At 36.5% G+C, this 17,290-nt stretch overlaps 1 long non-coding RNA gene across 1 annotated transcript in view; it reads right to left on the reverse strand.

The window, feature by feature from the left end:
• Window positions 1-11,605, reverse strand: part of LOC141570552 (uncharacterized) — a 30,175-nt gene extending 18,570 nt beyond the window's left edge. Inside the window, exon 1 of the long non-coding RNA XR_012494671.1 lies at window positions 11,475-11,605. This is a non-coding gene — a long non-coding RNA (uncharacterized LOC141570552). The remainder of the gene's footprint in view (window positions 1-11,474) is intronic.
• Between the last annotated feature and the right edge of the window lie 5,685 nt (window positions 11,606-17,290).

Below are 17,290 nucleotides of genomic sequence, written 5' to 3' on the forward strand. Positions count from 1 at the left end.
GTTATTTTCTCATGAGTCTTTGGCAGTTGGCTCATTCAGTCTCTTTGCCTTTTGGGAACCTGTGCTTCTATCTAAATGAAGATGGTGACTAGAAATTAGTGGTTACTGTTGGCAGCTGTAAAGTCCAGATATTTGTATGGATTTTTTTTTTTTAAATGGCCAGTTCATACGTATTTTCATTTAAAAAAGAAATGTTTCCCATTATTTCTGGTGAAACCAGATAGTGTCACAACATGAAAAAATATCAACAATGAACACGTTTGATAAATAGGAATGCAAAAAAATAGTAAAATGGTTAATCCCTGCACTAATTATTTGTCCCATTTTTGTTAATACAAATTAAATGTTTCACTTGGTTAATGACAAGTTTGATCAAACAGTTCATAAACTGATGGATTGACTTTGAAATGAATTCAGGGGAAAAAAACGACATGATGTGGAGCTGGCAAAGGGCCGCTTCTAGTGGGAACAGATGCCCAACAAATTTGGCGAGTAGTTTTGTTCTCTTCTATCTGTTGCAGTTCACAATCCTAATGAATGTTATGTTTAAATAACATGAATAAAGATAAAGTGAAAATGAATTCAACTCCAGTTTGAGCAGCAGAATAAAAATGAGCAAACTGTATTATCTTCTGCAACCTAATCTGGGTTGAATTTCCTCTGTATCTTTTTTGTTTGTTGAAGAATCCTTTTCTTGAGTCTCCTTGGCCATTGACAAGGTCTTTTGAGATGAATATGAAAAGATAGATTTAAAGGTTAAGGCCAGGGTCAGATGGTTGCAGATGTTTTGTGAGAGATTGTTCGGTTCAGTTTGTGGTACTTCTCCTGACTAAGGTATTTCAAACAGGCAGACTCATGGCCAGCAACTGTCAATGAATGTTGTTTGTCTCACAATTGATCCACGCAAACACAAACACAGAGGGGAAGGAGTGCTTGTTTTTTCTTAGGCGGATAATTTTCCCCCAGCCCAAGACTTTGTCTAAAGCCAGAGAAGAAGATGCTGTTTTTATTTCTAGAAAGTAGGATATTTTACGTTTGGCACTTCAGATGGTCATCTGAGACTATTACTGAGGGTATGAATAATGGCACGATGGATAGAAATTGATTAAACTGTAAAAGGTTGTACAATTTTTGAAGAGGAAGAGGAAAATGTAGAGCTAGGACATAAAAAGATGATAAATGAACTCATCTCTTATCTGTTGACTTCAAATTCTAACTAACAGACAATGTGAAAATAAAGAGACAGGAATTCATGGAGGTCATACTGATGGCCATTGGGATATTTCATTATTTGATAAATTTAGATCAAACCCTATTCCCCATAAGCGAACACACACACACACACACACACACACACACACACACACACACATCCTCTTGACAGTCAGATAGCATTAGGTGAACAATATTTCCTCCAGCAATGTCTTAGGGATTTTCATTGCAAGAATTTTTATTTACTATCTCCACGAGTTTGTAAACATGATTAAAACATCTCTATGGGCCATTTCCCATTCCTCTCTTGAGTGATTTAACTTTAGAAATGAGCACTGAGATCCTATAGTTAATTGACTAAGGCCAATGGAATAGTTCCTTTCTACAACAAGCAATTCAGAACCCACAAGAGTGGGGTAGTAACTTTCTTAGAGCTTGTGAAGAAGGCTTGTAATTGAAGTACATTTGGGGAAATTCTAAGTAAAACTATCTAGGATCTTGAAAGATACAAAAGACTATAAATGTTTCAGTCAACACACCGATAGGAAGCTTTTATAGCTCTTACCTTCCTATCACCTGTTCAACATCAGTCACTCTTCACATTTATATTCTTCTGAATTGTATCCTGCATAACGCTACTGGCAAGACTGAGTTTATTATTCTGACATGATTCTTTGTGAAATAGGTGCTTGATAAGGATTATTTTTAAAAGACCAAAAGCCCCTCAAGTAATTACCCTCTCAAACTTCTTGTAAACGAGGGCAGATAGTGATCCTTGTCATTACTGAAGGCAAATCTAGACTTTTCCAAAGTTTTAAATACTTGCATGCCACATAATGTAATCCAAGTTATTTTTTGCTAAATTGAAAAAATTAGATTTTTTTTTCTTCCTGAGGCCTGTTGCCTCTTCTGAATATTTAGTCACATTTCAAAAAACAGTGAGTTTTCTGATCATTCACTAGAGAATGCTGTAGGTTTACAAAAATTATGAACAAAATCATTCTTATGCTTCTTCTTGTCATAATGAAAGTATTTGGAAATATAAACGGAAATTTAATTTTCAAACCTACTTTATCCTATCAACACATGCATAAAAGGTATAAAACATTCTCTTTATAGTGATTCATTGATGTGAATTTCACCATCTTGTAGAGTGAAATGATTCTTTTTTACACAATATTCTCCATTTTACAACCTCATCCAGCTAAACCATTTCATTATAGAACATCAGGTTTTTAAGATTGTGATTTTGGTAAACAGGCTGTTTGTTATCCCTACAACTTTCCTACATTAGTGAAATGCTATTTGAAATATATATTCTACTTTTTTTTTTTTTTTTTTTTTTTTGCTATTCTGAAGGCAAAAGAAAAAAATATTTGAGGAACCAAAAAGAAAATCGTGTAATAGAAACAAACCTATATAATAGTTGTGGTTTTCGCAAGTGCAGGTTTAAGCACTTTATTTAAAGCTGCTTTGAAATATTTTTGTGATAAACAGGAATATAATTTATTCACAGTGCAATTTTCTAAAGCATGTTTACTAGTTCTTTTCTAATTCACACCCTGCTATCATTCTGTTTTTATATAAGTTCATTTAAAAAGATTTGCCAAACATAAATATGAATAATTACAGAGTAGGATTACTTCTGAAGAAAAAAATTATCATCAGTTGTATTCTCATCACCTATCCTATTTGACTTCATCATTAAGAAAAGTATTCAGTATGTCTAGTGGGTGAAGAGAGCAGAAGTGTGTTTTCATTTTGATATGATAGCTGCATTCAAGTTATTCTCCTCTTTACAATAGATTTTACCTAGCTTTATCTTCATAGGAAGCTGCTTTCAGTGGAAAAAGAAGAAGTGAATAGAAGTGTCATGACATGGGATTAACAGTACAACCGGTTAGTAAATCAAATGTTTGAGGTGAAGAAAGTGGAATGTGACATGCATTAGCAGAATGGACTGGCAGGATTTTACGGAGACGAGTGAAAAGAAAAATTTTAATCATTGGTCGATGTTCCTGATATCTGTACTATTTTGAACGCATGTGGGCCGTTTTACCAGTCAGCCACTGTAATGAATCTGAGTGCATTAAGACATTCACAGCAATGTTAGTTCATATTGAAGTGATAGCCATAGGAGAAACTAGCTCAAGGTCTGTTTCCATTAAAAAAGAAAAAGACAATTGTGCCTGAGGCTGAAAAACTGGCCAGTACGGTTCACTTCTGAGATGCCATTATGTCTGCCGGAAACCTCACTGTGGATTCATATCATAACATCCACGTTATTCACTAAAGAATTAACTTGCATTAAAAAAAAAACAAACAACAACTTCATATTGTCATACACAGAGATTTTATAAAGTACTCAGAGTTAAGATTTTAAAATTTTGAGAGTGTTCATCCAATGTTTTAAACAAATAAAAGCAATCTATTTGGAGCAATTAAAAATGCATGTTTAAGCACATCCATGGGTTTTTCTTCTCCTCTGGTAACTATCCACATAAATATGTAAAAACTTAAATTGAAATTGGTAATGCTTAAAGATTTATCTGAGTAGCTTGGGAGATTATCTAAAAGGTTAATTTAAAGGCTTAATAAGAGATACTTCATCATGTCATCATTAGTGCCTTCACATGGAACATTTTAAAAATTCCACATAGTTTGGCATCCACTCCATAACTCCACATTTTTAAGTCTTTGTTTTTTTTCACAGCAAGTTTCTCTAAGAGGAGGGTTAAAACTGTTACATGCCTAATATTTACTTAAAACTTTGTAAAAAAAAAATCCATACACATTAAAAAGTCCATTAAATATTCACACTTTAATATATGTTCCTCAGAAACAAATGTACAGTTAGATAACACATAAAGAATTATAAATGACTAATTATATTTTGCATATTTACAGCAAAGACAATTAGCAAATAGCTTTTATATGCAAAATAAATGAAAAAGTAATTAAGATGCACTAACCAGAGCAGCAATATCAAGTCTGTTGTCTTGTGATTCATTCCTAACAAACAATAATTATGCATTCATTGCCATATAATTAAAACAGCTCTGTCCTTTAGAAAAATGGTTATTTACTGTATAATAACCTGAAGAGTGGCAGAAGTTCCTCATAATGGTGAGCAGGATAATTAAATATTTCTTCTTAGGAAATGCTCACCCAGTTTAGTTTATTATCATAAACTTCTACCAGCGAGCAGCTGTTCCTCAGGAATGCCAAGTGTTCTCTCTCCTGTCTGGGAAAGTTATTTCTGTTTTGTTTGGAAGCCCCTGTTTTTCCCTTGCCACTGACTTGAGCAGGGATGCTCCTGAGCCACTTTTCACCTTTCTAAGGCCATCATCCCGAGCTCCAGACGACTCTGGGAAATAACTTCAAGGCCTGTCTGTCCCTATGGCTAGGTTCTGCATTTGGTGATACAAATGTGTTATGCTTGCTTCTCTGCCAGAAGATATTCTCCATTCAAAGATGTTCTAGGACTTTTTAATCACTAAGATAGACCTAGATGTTAACATGAGCCTCCAGGCAATGCGTAGATTAATTAATTAACCTCCAGTATCTATCATGTTAGATAAGCCACCTGAAGTTTTAGGAATACAGCAGCAAATTTCAAAATGGTTAGTGTTTTAGTATTGAGTCTAATTAAAGTGCTGTAGACTCCCCTCTGTATGCCCTCCCCACAGATAGGTTATGGGAGCCATTTTATTCCCCCAAAACTGAGAACATCTCTAAGTTCTTGGCCAGCACTCACATTACTTCCTATTGTTCACAGCGGATATAAACTCAGCACATATGTAATGCAGTCAGAAATTATAAGCAGGAGATATAAATTGTTTTGTGTGTATTTGGGGTGTTACTATTATGTTGTCATGTATTTATAATCAACAAAATTAAATTATTTTATATAATAAAGTCATATCCTATGGGAGTGGAAAGTGTAGGGATAATTGAGAAGAGCAGTATTTGTTTATTATCAGTTACTAATTTTAAAAAAATTAATAGCAATCTTAAAAATATTATTTATAACACCTTAGATATTAGAGAAAGATAAATCTTAAGTAGGAAACAATGTATTGAATTATTAATTTAAAATTTCTTTATTATTATAATATTAAATATAAACATCAACCTCAGAATGTAAGAAAATAGGTTTTGGTTAGGTTTTGTGACTTGACTTTATTAAATATTTGCAACTGATTATTTTGGCAATTACTAAACTACCATTCATTGCTTTATTAAGTTCAAGAAACAAATAGCAAATAGTAAGAATAACATCTTGTAAATAAGAGCCATGGCCTTATTTTGAACAGTTTATTTTGAACTATTTTGATATTTTCTAAATATTTTGCATTATACGCTCCTTTTGGCATGTGATAAAATGGATATGGACCACAGAGAACCTAGGGAGATGATATATGTGTTACTGTTCCTGTGTTACATTTGGGAGAATTTACCCATAGCTTCGAATGTTTAAAAAAATAAATAATTCCCCAGAAGTAAAACTGGTTAAGCATATTATTAGAGCTCCCGTTTGCTACCAACGGAATTTTGGAATAGAAAGAAAGTAGAACTTGAATTTATAGCAGGGCATTCTGATAACTAACTTATTAGTAAACGGTAGAAAAGAAAAACAATGTAGTCCCACCTTAAACTCTAAAGCAATAACAGTGCAGGATTATCCATTACGGGCATGTCAGAGGCACCAGTAAAAGTCAGAAAATATATTTTAGGTTTTATAATTGATATTTTAAGGAATCTCAAAAATCCCAAAATAATTCTAAGTCACCAAGGGAAAAAAAATCATATCTTTATTCCTCCTTATATTTGTGGTTTAGTATTGTTTTAAATTTCAGTTACTTGGTGTGCAAAAGAGACAAGGAGCACCATAGTTTTTTTCAGTTCTTAGTACTTATTGAAGGTGTTCGTGTAGCCACATATGTATTTCATCTAATTTAAATTCCTATTAAGTATGTCAGTAATCTTCCATCTTGCAGATTTAAATATGGGGTCATTTACTGTTGTTGTAGAAGTACCAGTTTTTGTATGTGCTATGGCAGAGAGTAAAAATAATCAAACATTACACTAACTCTTAGTAACGAGCTTATTTCTCAATTCAAAAAACAAAGTTCATAAAGGGTGGGCGGTGAGAAGGGCCAAAAGGTGAATGCATGCACCTGTTCATACACTTCTTGCCATCCTTCCTTTCCAGAATACACATTTCTCAGCAAGATGGGAAGTAGGAAGACCAAGCCCTAATTTTCAGACCATATCATGAAAATTGTAATTATTCAAAATGTCCAATTCACCTTGAAGTTGGTATCGGTACCTTTCAAAGTGGAGTCTTGTCATCCACCTCACGTTCACTGTCTTATGTGTATATTTCATGGGCACCTGGCCAGACTACAGATTGGAAGATCTTGGGAGGCAGGAAGATCTCTCTGTGTGAGTGTTCTACGTGGTACATAGGATGTGGCAGTTCTTTGATGGATACTGTTGATTGAATACTTCCATCATACATTCAACAAACACACACCAAAGGGTCTTAGAACCTTTTCAAAATAGTGTTGTGGGAGAACTATGTATCTGTGTCCATATTGTTCATCCCCAACCCACTCCTGGCTTCCCTTACCTACATATCATCAGTTCCCACAAATCTTACAAAAACGCACACAACCCCAGATATATCTATAGCCATATTTATGATTTATATGCAGTAGAACTTCAATCAGGGCATATTGAACAACTAATCGACAAGATAAACACATGAAAGAAAAAAATGAATGAATGAATGAATAATATAAATATTAGTTGAGTGTGCTCATGGAGATGTGGAAGTACATCTTTTCAGTAAAAGTAAATCTTTATTCTGTCTCAGCGTTGGCATGAGTGAAATTTGTGCTGTGGCTATCAATGTCACAGCAGTTTGAATACTCATATGCCAGGCTCATGAAGTCTTTCTAGGTGCATTTTTTAAAATAAGTGTTCTATATTTAGGGATAAAAGATAACAAAAGGAGAGGTCGGGAAAGAATTGTTCCCTGCAGACACAGACATTCCATTTGACACTCCCTTCTCCATCATAGTCCAGTCCCCACAATGACTGTTGACTGAGAGGGTTCCACGTCCTCCCCAAGGGCTCATGTAGAAGGGCACTACATGATTTGAATCATTATTGGTCCCCTGTGTGCAGCCCAATCATACTGCAGAAAGTTTTACAAAGAAGAGCTCAGACTAAATGGAACTTTTCCAAATTGATGGCCTTATTATAAAAATTTCTTTATAAAGAATTTCCATGGTACTTCTCTAAAATTTAGTGTAAAAATTCTAAGTCTAATATTGACTCATAAGTCTAATAATCTAGAACAAAAAGAAAGACTTAAGGCTTAGTCAAAAGCAGATCAAAAAGAAAGATCCTTGGTAAAGATAATGAAAGTTATCTCAAAATACACTCTTCATCTCACATAGGCTTAATAAAATAAATGATGTTCAAAAACATGGAAATATGAATGTCGTATTGCTTGCAACCTTCATTTCTAACTATTGGTTTTCATCGGCTTCATTGATCTCCCCAGGAATAAATATGAGCAGATGCAAAGTAAAAGAAAGTCTACTTATAAACTCCAAAGGATGCTGTTGTGTGATAGAAAACTGGCCTAGAGTCAATCTGGCCTGGAATGTTTTAAGTGCAGGACAGGTGAGCCCTAGAGATTACATATACCATCTTCAGAGCCCTCTTTGCCCAATAAATCAGCAAGCATTTTCTGAACTCTGCACTTGTGAGCCTTAAGATTCTCCTGAAAGTTTGGTTTAATTTGAAAAATAGCATAGTCAAGGAAGACCTCAAAAAGTTGTTGTATAAGTATAAACAAAAAAATATCAACAAATCCAGGGTTGATTATAGAAATCAAACACAGACTTTTTCATTTTTTAAAAATTTTACATATGTGTTTGTTAGTTTTGGAGGGATAGAAATCATGACAATCACTCTCAAACACCATTGGTGAAGAACCCACCGGGAGAGTAGGTGAGTTTGCATTTTGCACACCGCACATGACACGAGCCTGTCAGGACTTCAGACTGGGCTCCATGCTGGGTACTCCCAAACTCGTTCCATTTCTGGGTTCTGGGATTGGCAACTCCCTGTTCTTCATTTATGTCCCAGATGCGGGGGACAGACCAAAAAGAACCTACATCTTACCCAATCACCCACAAGTGAGACCGGATATTTCACCCTGAGGAAGCAACCCATAAGGACAGTTTCAGGCTGTGGAGAGGGCAATGACAGGGCAGAGCATTTGTGGTCAGTGCTACGAGCAAGTTCAAGAAAACCCCTTTACTGCTGGAGAAGGGCCCACCAATGAAGGATGAGTCAAATTCCACCAGCTTCAATCGGGCTATATTATATTCAGATAATAATCCTGAAATGCACACTGATGCTGAAGAAGTCGCTTCTTCAAAACTTTAAGGCAACAATTAAGTATTCCATTGTCATGGCTCAATTAAATGGTTTGGCCTGAGAAAATTGGGGATTGTAAAGTGAGGATGGAATGTGCTTTGATCCTCTTTCCAGGGTTATTGTTTCATTAATAAATGAACATGTCATTTGTCTCACCAGAGGGAGCTCATGCCCTCCAGGCTTTTTTCCCTTTTTTGTTCAGGTTTTATAAAGATGAATTTCCAGTGCTCTGAAATACCATGGATTAGTAGTTAAGCCTGACAGCACTTCGGGGAGTAGCGAGCTTAAAGTGCCTCACACAGGTCTCCAAAGCACTTGTTTACTAATAGAGGAAATCAGCCACCGTCTGCAGCTGCTGATATCGTATTACCATTTGGAAAGACAGTAGCTGAGATAACAAATCACACAGTTTTAATAATTACTCCTGCATTCCCGTTTTTTGTTTCCTGCATAACTGTAAAGGCTGGATGTCTTCCAAATAAACAGATAAAAACAGTATGAAACTTTTATCTTTTAATGATAATGACAACACATCATGTTTCACTAAAAGTTTCCTGCTGAATTTTTTCTGATTTCTAGAGTTTCAATAAAATGTAATTATACTTTATAATTCCACTCTTTTAATCTTCACTTCAAAAACTATTCACAGTGAGCAAGTTTGCCAGGCACCAAGAGTAGGGGCCAATCCGCCTGGACTCACCCATGTTGACTCACTCCTGCATTCTGTCTTGGGGTAAACCTGTCATTGAAATTGCATCCTGTACTTTGAGCTGCTTTGCATTCAAATTAATAGCTAGTTTAATTTGAATGTAAAATAGCTCCATTTATGCCACCATTTAAAAAAAAAGAAGTAAGGCATTTAGCAATGAATGGATGTTTAAGATATGATACATTTGCAACATATTTTTAATCCTAAATTGAACCTATATTATGGTGGGGACATTTTAATATCAATAGGTAAGTCATAAAAGAAGCCCTTTTTAAAAATCTGCATAGTAAATATGTGCTTTAGGGGTCAAAACTACTCCATTGTACAGATACAGTACAGGGTTTAGTTCATATGGTTGGCGCTGGGCATTTTCCAGCAAATCTGTGTATTGTTACATTTCTATAGTCCAAGAATGGCAATTGATTTTTAAAACACATGCTGCAACTTTATTTGCTCAGTAATTACATGGACTTTATTTGGAGGTCAGTGAAAGAACAACTAAATAGGAAAATGAAGTCTTCCTCCCTTGTGCAATGAAACCATAAAAGTTGGCAGACAGAAAGGAATGCTAAACTTTTTCCCAGAGCCCTGAGTTTGGTTTCCACTGGTCCATGTTTCATTGGGTGATTAGAGAAAGCTTTTTTAAAGCCTTACTTCAGAATGATCTTAATTGGTGCAAGGTTGAGCCCTTTCTAGGAGGGGAGGGAAAAGGTTGAATAGCCTTTTCAAGTCACATGAAAGTTTCTAGGATGAATGTACGATAATTAGATTAATAAGTAGCTTAATTTATCACAGCTGAGGATTTCAACAGCCACACATTAGAGCAAGAAAAAAAGATTAGTGTGATTCTAGTTTGTAAAAAAAAAAAAAAAAAAATTGTACTGAAACTTGATTAACCTTAAACACAGTGCTTTTCTTCCTCAGTCTAAATGTCTGTTCTGGGAGGGGATGTAGAGTAGGGAACTTGGGAGAGAGGACCTAAAATAATCAGAAAAATCTTGTTTCATTCCTTTCTGTTTCCCAGTTAATGAGCAGTATCGGGACTGCTTGAACCAGCTTTTCCTTTTACTGTTTCTTAAAATAACAGGTTGGGAATAAACCTGTGGAATCTTAAATTATGCTACCCACCCACATCATAGAGATACATCTTTTCTAATGTGCAATTTGTCATAAGCTGATTCTCTCATTGCTGTTGAAAAAATAGAAAGAAATAATGTAGTCGGGAGGAGAATGGGATTTGGAGGAGACCATAATTCCAGTTAGTATGTGGTGGAAACATTGAGGCTTAGATTGTTCAATGATATTTCCAAGAGTTATCTCAGGGCTTTAAAGCCTGAATGTAGTCCCCTGATTTCAAAAGTCATAAGTTACCCAAACAAGGGGTAGCAATGAGTTTAGATAAGCAGTATTCACTGATAAAACATGCTAAATCAAGACTTATTATAAAAGCTACAATAGTTGATTAAAAGGGTTAAAAATCAGATGGGAACTGGTGCTCAAAATGAATATGCATCAAATCAAATTATTGTCCATTGGGAGTCTTTTTCTCCATCTCTTCCCTATAGGCACAATAAAATATTTTGACAAAAAGTGGAATCTGCTGGAACATCTGATGGTCATATCCAAATGGGGTGAGCTAGCATCAGATTCAATTAACCTTAAATTTCCTGACTCCTGTCTGGCTACAAACGAAACTTCAGCGCTACGTGGAATAAAGCTGCTGGCATCAGCATGGGTTTTGCAATGGAAGAGCCTGGAGTGTGAATCTATGGAACCTGTCAACACTCAACATCATGGTGGCTGAGAGTCCATCTAATGAGAGCCCAGCAGTGGAGCAGGGTATGGGACGTTGCCCCTGTGGCTGCCTGAGAAAGGTGTGTGTCTGGATGTGGGCAGCAGTTGTGACAGCCTCCAACTGGAAGGGAAAAATACAAAGCTGAAATACCAGACAACCTTGGTGACAGAACTACCTCTACCACAACAAGTGTTGCTGTACCTTTCTCATCAGTCTCTGAAGCTTATGTAGAGGAGCTCTGAAAGAGGTGCGGTGTAGTCTATGCATAAGGCCCCAGCTAAAATATTCCAAAGTTACCTGTTATCTGGCTTGTTCCAAAGTTATATGGCTCAGCCAGATCGACTAGGGCAATGCCAAGGACGCTCCTGCACCAGCCTATGTGAAAAGTTCCCTAAATGGAGCCAGAACCTGAGATGAATTCATTTCCACTGCGGGCGTCTTCTCTCAGAGCACAGTCTTCTCTTCTGCTGGGATGAAAGAGAAGCTTTAATTTTTTTAATCATCTGATGAAAAACGACCTCACATTATGGATGGTATATAGTTTAAAATATTGAAATTTACACCACTGATGTAATTATGGATTCAATAAACTTGGAAAACTAAGGCACAGTTCAGTCAGCAGCCCAAGCCTGAAAAAGTGTGCTTATATCTAAAATGGATATCTCATTACTGGTTAACATTATTTAGTTAAGAGGGGATACGACCTCTAATTTGCCTTTAAATGATTAATTTGGTGTTTAAATAAGTGTCTTTTACTTAATAATGTTTTCTTCAACCAATTCACTTATGTCAACAAACTCTTTGTTTAACCTTCTTAAAGGAAACATTTTCTCTGCTCAGAGGCAATTAATGAGCTACCAAATAAACAGGTATAGGAAAATGAACTAAAATTAATAGCTGCCCAGGACAGCAAATGTGCTTTCATCTATGGAGTGGGTACCATATGTTACTGTCAACTATGACACAGGAAGTGGATCAGTTCTTCATCCTCCATTGGTCTCCTTTCTGTCATGAGCATGGCAGAAACAAGTCACATTGTAGAACCTGCCTGGATGGGATGGGCATTTTCTCTTGACTGCTCATTCTTTAAATGTGGTAAAAACAATTATAAATTGGAAATAGGATGTCATTTTTGTTAATGATAAATTAAGGGGAAAAAATATGGGCAATATTAATATAAAATGCTAATATCAATAATATCAACATTACTGTCAGAGTGTCAAATACTGTATTTTGCAAACTTCGAGACATTAAAGTGTATTATGGATAACTATCATTTTCCATGTAATTTATCTTAAAATAGTTTTTCTAGATAGCTGTCTATGGGATTAGAATGCATTCTGCTTTTTTTTTTGGTTATTAATAGAGTTTAAAGCTGTCAAATTTTGTTTAGCTTTCTATAGTAAAAAAAACTTGACCAGTAGTAACAATATTTCAACATTATTTTAAAAATGTGGACTTTTTTCTGGTAGGAGTAATGAGTCACCAAAATTTGCTCATTCTCAGAAAAGAAGCACACTGAGTGTGGCAGCAACTGCCCACTATCCCCTAATAATTACATCCCTTTTTCCAAAGTTATAGACTTGTCCTAGAGCACACAGCCACCAAAAATACAGATGACATTTACAAGCCTCCTAATAGCTGCTGGCTGCAGCCATAAGACTCATCTCTGGCCAAGATCAGGACCTCAAAAGTGACGCGTGCGACCTCCTCAAGAGCAGGTCTTCCTTTTCCTCTTTTCCTCTTCAAATCAAAATATAAAGAGCCATTAATGGCTTCCTGGCAGAGAGCTGCCGTCTCAGCTCAACGTCCATGTGAGACAGATATAAGCGCCTATCTTGTTTAAGTCCCGTGTTTTCAGCTAAACCTATATCCTAACTAATATGCTGACTAAAAATAGACACAAAATAAATTCAGACCTATGTACGACAGGTGCCACAGTAAACTAGCTATGTTTCTCCTTCTTTATCTATCATCTATCTATAAATAGTAGCAGTTTCTGCTTTTTCACTCTTCCTTAAAATGTATGTTTGATTGAGAATCATTCAAAGTCTTTTGGATGGCTCCCAATTGCCTTCTGAATTAAGAACAATCCCTCACTAGACAGTCAACATTCCACAGTTTTTCCAGCCTCAGCTACTCACATTACTCTCTACACACACCTCCCCACCTTCTCTGGTCATACCAGTTGCACTTTGGGGGGCCTTGCCTGTTCTTCTTCTCTGTGCAAGTCTTATCCACCATGTTATGAAAGAAACAGAATTATACAAAAAATCCGAGGGCTTTGGAGTCAAATGGGCTTGATCAGAAGCCATGGGGTCCCCCTCATATGACACGCTCTGACTTTCCCTCATAGCACTTCTCACAGCTTGTTATTGCATATTTGACCACTAATGTGCCTCTCCTGCTGGACCCCATGAGCAGGCATGAGTCTATTTGTCTCACCATTTTATCTCCAGCAGTAACATAGTGCCTGGCAATTGGAAGACAGATAATAAGTATTTTTGTGTGAATGAATAAATGTCTCTGAATCGATTTTCTCATCTATTAAATGAGACCAATAATATCTAACTCACAGGGTTGTTGCTAGAAATGAATGGAAAAAGTAAAATTAGATAAGGTGTGTCCAATGACTGGCACATAGTACATACTTAATAGATGAGAGGCAAAATCGCGTTGTGATTCACAGCATGAACTTTGGAATTAGATCCACCTGGGTATGGCTTTAGCCAGGCACTTGGTATATGACATAATGCTGATATAATAAAATTTGCCTGGCATTATTATTTAATGGATTAAATTTGATCATTTCTGTGTTTACCATGGTGTGTGTTACCTAACAGGCGTTAAGTGATGGTATCTATTTGTATACGTCCCTCATCTAATTGTTCATTTACTTGTTCAGCACGTTTTTATGGATTCCATACTATGTACCTGGCACTAGGCTATGTGCTGGGGAAACAATGGGAAACAAATCAGAGTGGACCATGGGGCCCACCTTATAAAATCTACACCCTAGGGAGGTAGGCCATTAACTAAGTAAACATGCCAATAAATATATAAGTATTGATTGTGGATAACTGCTAAGAAAGGAAAGGACAGTACTATGAGAAGGTGCAACAAAGGGCAGAGATTTACAGAAGTATCTATTCTTCAGCTCAAATGACAAGAGCTCTGTGAAACCTGTTCTGTCCCATTCTCTCCCAATTATATGGCCTTTCTTTTTCATTCAAACCCTATACCACATCAGACCTTTATTATGATATTTTCTTTACTTTTTTACTTGTTTATTTTTACTTATAAGAATAGCTAATGTGATATACCATTAGCTAGTCTTATGAGTCTACAGTAAGCCCTTATCTAAAACTGGCCATCTGGATTATAAACTTCTTGAAGGTAAGATCTATGTCTTACCTCTTCTGTTGTACCTGTAGGATCTAGTAGGGATTCTGGCATGTATTCAGGGCTTCAGGAATATTTGCAGAATAGAAATAAATTTTACTCTCTTATTTGATTTTTGAACACGAAAAATTTACCCAGTTCAAATGACTCTAATCTTCACATTAGGCTATTTCTTTAGCTAGTGAATTTCTATACATCAATTTCTTGCACATGTTATAGATGAATAAATAAGAAGCAAGTTACAATAGTCAGAATTTTAATCATCAAAAACAAAAAGCCTTAACATCCTATGACAAGAGGCATATTGTTGGAAGAATCCCAGACTGAAATCCCTTGACCAACATCTGAAAATATTTTCTGTTTTCTGCAATATTTGAAAGTACCTTCCCAACATAAAATTCTGCTGCTGCTGCCTGTCCTATTATCTTGTCAAAAAGAATAGTCATCATTACTTACAACGGAAAGCATCCTAATGGCTCTTTCTGGGAGCATAATCCCTTTACTGAAAGTATTTAAGTATATAGGTTGAAAGTAAATAATACTGTAAAGAAAATGTATCAGCTCACATAACTGGAAAATCCAGAGATACAGATGTTTTAGATAAGGCTTGATCAAATGCCTCAAGGATATCCGAAAGACCTGGGGTTCTTTCCGTCTCTCCTTGTCAGCTTCATCCAGAGGCTAGCTCCACTCCTAGTCCCAAGATGTCTGCTCGCAGCTTCTGGAGCCATGTGATTTGTATGTGTTTCAGAAAAAATAACTTTGTCCCAAACCCCCTATAATCACTGCGTGGCCTGCTCAGTTCATGTGCTTACACTGGCTACAGTTGCTGCAGTCAAAAGGATGGAATGTGATGATTGGCTTGGCACATTCTACCCCTATTAGGAGGCAGTGAGGTCAGTTTTCGCAAAATCACATCAATCCCAAAAGAACACTGGGGACTGTTGGGAAGGGAAAAGGGGGAAGTTGATGCTGGCAAGGCATCTAACAAACATTGACTATATAAGTCCCTGGTCAGCCTTGGTGTGTGAAGCCTGCTCCTCAGGAGAATAAGATCACTCATTCATATCATTAAGAGGAAAAGGGAAAAACATAGACTTCTTCCCTTTCTTCTGAAAATGGCATCACACTCTGACAATAAAATGAGCTTTGCTTTTGAATTTTCTCTTCTCAAGGGAAAGTGTTATTGTCTAATATAGTCAGCATATTTATTTATTTATGTATTTATGTATGTATGTATGTATGTATGTATGTATGTATTTATTTATTGTATTGGGGAATATTGGGGAACAGTCTCCAGGGCCCATCAACTCCAAGTCATTGCCCTTCCATCTAGTTGTGGAGGATACAGCTCAGCTCCAAGTCCAGTCACCATTTTCAATCTTAGTTGCAGGGGGCACAGTCCACCATCCCATGTGGGAATTGACCCAGCAACTGTTGTTGAGAGCTCGCACTCTAACCAACTGAACTATCTGGCTGCCCCTCTGGAAGCTCAGTGGCAGCTCGTTGTCTTCAATCTAGTTGTGGAGGGCACAACTCACTGGCTCATGTGGGAATCGAACCGACAACCCTGTTGTTCAGAGCTCACGCTCTAACCACTGAGCCCTCCGGCTGCCCCTATAGTCAGCATTTTTAAATAAAATTATTCCTATTCTAGATTTTTGAAATCATTATGGACAAGTGAAGGCCAAGTAACAGTATATACTCTGTCTTAAGTATTATATTTCCTAGGAGAAATGTTAACATTTTACCTCATATTCAAGGAAAAATAAATTGAGAGAACTTTAGGGGGAAGGTTTTCATTTGTCTCCACTTATTTGATCAAGCAAAAGCTGCTAGAAAACTTACTGTATTAACTTTCTCTTTTTCAACTTCTTCTGTCTCTACCCACCCCACTCCCATCTTTCTCTTTCTTTGTCTCTTTCTCTCTCTCACACATACACAAACACACACACACACACACACACACGCACATTTTTTCTTCTTTCTCTGTCCTTTCTCTCCATTTCCTCTTTCTCTACCCACTTTCATTCTTCCTTTCCATCCTGAAATACTGTCTCCTCATTCTTGTCTCTCTACTCTCGTATTTTTCACTCTTTCTTTCTCTCGAAATGGGTCCCAATAGATGGATTAGTTTAGTAGGAGAAAAAAGGTTCTTTTTTTCTTCATAATGTCATGGAAACAAGTATGAAACTGGTGGGAATGAATTAGGCCTGTCTTGGGGAGCGCTTCTCCGATCTCTATAGCCTCCAGATTACATTAGAGGACATAGTCTCAGCCGTCTGGTAAGCAATATGCTGGTTTCACCAAAATGGTCGGCATTAGCCATGATAGGAGAGAAACGCCGATATGTTTACTGGTGAGCTTTGCAGTCTAACCCTTATCTCCCTAATCCTCACACCACCCTCCAGAGCTAAGAAGGGAGCATAGTTTTCTCACCCCCATTTCAGAATCTTGAAGGCCCAGTAAGCACAGGCCCTATCAGTGTGATAGAATGAACAGATTTTTTGGCTTAGGGTATTATTGTCTTTACTTCTGGCTGATTTTTCAACTCTGACATTCCTCAGAGTAGCATGAAATTTCTTTCCCAAATAACTTTATCCAGTAATCATTAGTATTATCAAAAAGAACGACTCACAAACAAGAGACAGTGATATTAAAGTCAAGTCAAATATAGTAACTCTTCTTATACAATAAAAGCATTAGGCTTT

Source organism: Rhinolophus sinicus, linkage group LG03 (assembly GCF_036562045.2).
Source record: "Rhinolophus sinicus isolate RSC01 linkage group LG03, ASM3656204v1, whole genome shotgun sequence".
Taxonomy (NCBI): Eukaryota; Metazoa; Chordata; class Mammalia; order Chiroptera; family Rhinolophidae; genus Rhinolophus; species Rhinolophus sinicus.